The sequence below is a fragment of the Diachasmimorpha longicaudata genome, unplaced genomic scaffold (genome assembly GCF_034640455.1).
Source record: "Diachasmimorpha longicaudata isolate KC_UGA_2023 unplaced genomic scaffold, iyDiaLong2 ctg00000289.1, whole genome shotgun sequence".
Classification (NCBI taxonomy): Eukaryota; Metazoa; Arthropoda; class Insecta; order Hymenoptera; family Braconidae; genus Diachasmimorpha; species Diachasmimorpha longicaudata.
Window position 1 is genome coordinate 10,001 of NW_026974064.1, and position 2,500 is coordinate 12,500.

The window sequence follows — 2,500 nt, forward strand, 5'->3', positions numbered from 1 at the left end:
AAATTGGAAAAATAAGTGATATTTTTGCTTGATGCTATTTTTGTCGGTATGCAAAATCGTTGTCAAGATTCTCAAACCTTAAAATCAGGCCAGCCGGCAATTGGCGGGTGAAAATTTCAATCAATTCCCATTCCTCACATCAAACTATGCATATAACAATAGCTTTTATGCTGAATGACGGCTATCCGGCTGTCCCTATCCAAAAATTGAGAAATCCATAAGTGTCCCTACCTACTTTGCGCCGAAGCAATACGAATCAAAAAGAACTACGAATGGGGACTTAGAATAATTTTTCATTTTTCCCAACTTTGAAAATAATCACTTGAAAAAAATCTTAGAATCCAAAGAATAGTATACTTGATCGTTCTACAAGTCGAAAATTGGAAAAATAAGTGATATTTTTGCTTGATGCTATTTTTGTCGGTATGCAAAATCGTTGTCAAGATTCTCAAACCTTAAAATCAGGCCAGCCGGCAATTGGCGGGTGAAAATTTCAATCAATTCCCATTCCTCACATCAAACTATGCATATAACAATAGCTTTTATGCTGAATAACGGCTATCCGGCTGTCCCTATCCAAAAATTGAGAAAGCCATAAGTGTCCCTACCTACTTTGCGCCGAAGCAATACGAATCAAAAAGAACTACGAATGGGGACTTAGAATAATTTTTCATTTTTCCCAACTATGAAAATAATCACTTGAAAAAAATCTTAGAATCCAAAGAATAGTATACTTGATCGTTCTACAAGTCGAAAATTGGAAAAATAAGTGATATTTTTGCTTGATTCTATTTTTGTTGGTATGCAAAAATAGCATCACAGAATTTTTAATTGAAAAAAATTATATTCATGTATAATTGAATGCATAAAATTAAACTAAATTCTATAAAACTAATTTATAATTTATCAGGTAACCGATATTATTAATTTTTAGTGATGACTTGAAAAGTTGATGCTATTTTTGTTGGTATGCAAAAATAGCATCACAGAATTTTTAATTGAAAAAAATTATATTCATGTATAATTGAATGCATAAAATTAAACTAAATTCTATAAAACTAATTTATAATTTATCAGGTAACCGATATTATTAATTTTTAGTGATGACTTGAAAAGTTGATGCTATTTTTGTTGGTATGCAAAAATAGCATCACAGAATTTTTAATTGAAAAAAATTATATTCATATATAATTGAATGCATAAAATTAAACTAAATTCTATATAACTAATTTATAATTTATCAGGTAACCGATATTATTAATTTTTAGTGATGACCTGAAAAGTTGATGCTATTTTTGTTGGTATGCAAAAATAGCATCACAGAATTTTTAATTGAAAAAAATATATATTCATATATAATTGAATGCATAAAATTAAACTAAATTCTATATAACTAATTTATAATTTACCAAGTAACCGATATTATTAATTTTTATTGATGACTTGAAACGTTGATCCTATTTTTGTTGGTATGCAAAAATAGCATCACAGAATTTTTAATTAAAAAAAATATATATTCATATATAATTGAATGCATAAAATTAAACTAAATTTCATACAATTATTTTATAGTTTATCAAGTAACCGATATTATTAATTTTCAATGATGTCTTGGAACGTTGATGCTATTTTTGTTGGTATGCAAAAATAGCATCACAGAATTTTTAATTAAAAAAAATATATATTCATATATAATTGAATGCATAAAATTAAACTAAATTCTATACAACTATTTTATAGTTTATCAAGTAACCGATATTATTAATTTTCAATGATGTCTTGGAACGTTGATGCTATTTTTGTTGGTATGCAAAAATAGCATCACAGAATTTTTAATTGAAAAAAATTATATTCATATATAATTGAATGCATAAAATTAAACTAAATTCTATATAACTAATTTATAATTTACCAAGTAACCGATATTATTAATTTTTATTGATGACTTGAAACGTTGATCCTATTTTTGTTGGTATGCAAAAATAGCATCACAGAATTTTTAATTAAAAAAAATATATATTCATATATAATTGAATCCATAAAATTAAACTAAATTCTATACAACTATTTTATAGTTTATCAAGTAACCGATATTATTAATTTTCAATGATGTCTTGGAACGTTGATGCTATTTTTGTTGGTATGCAAAAATAGCATCACAGAATTTTTAATTGAAAAAAATTATATTCATATATAATTGAATGCATAAAATTAAACTAAATTCTATATAACTAATTTATAATTTATCAGGTAACCGATATTATTAATTTTTAGTGATGACTTGAAAAGTTGATGCTATTTTTGTTGGTATGCAAAAATAGCATCACAGAATTTTTAATTGAAAAAAATATATATTCAGATATAATTGAATGCATAAAATTAAACTAAATTCTATACAACTAATTTATATTTTATCAAGTAACCGATATTATTAATTTTCAATGATGTCTTGGAACGTTGATGCTATTTTTGTTGGTATGCAAAAATAGCATCACAGAAT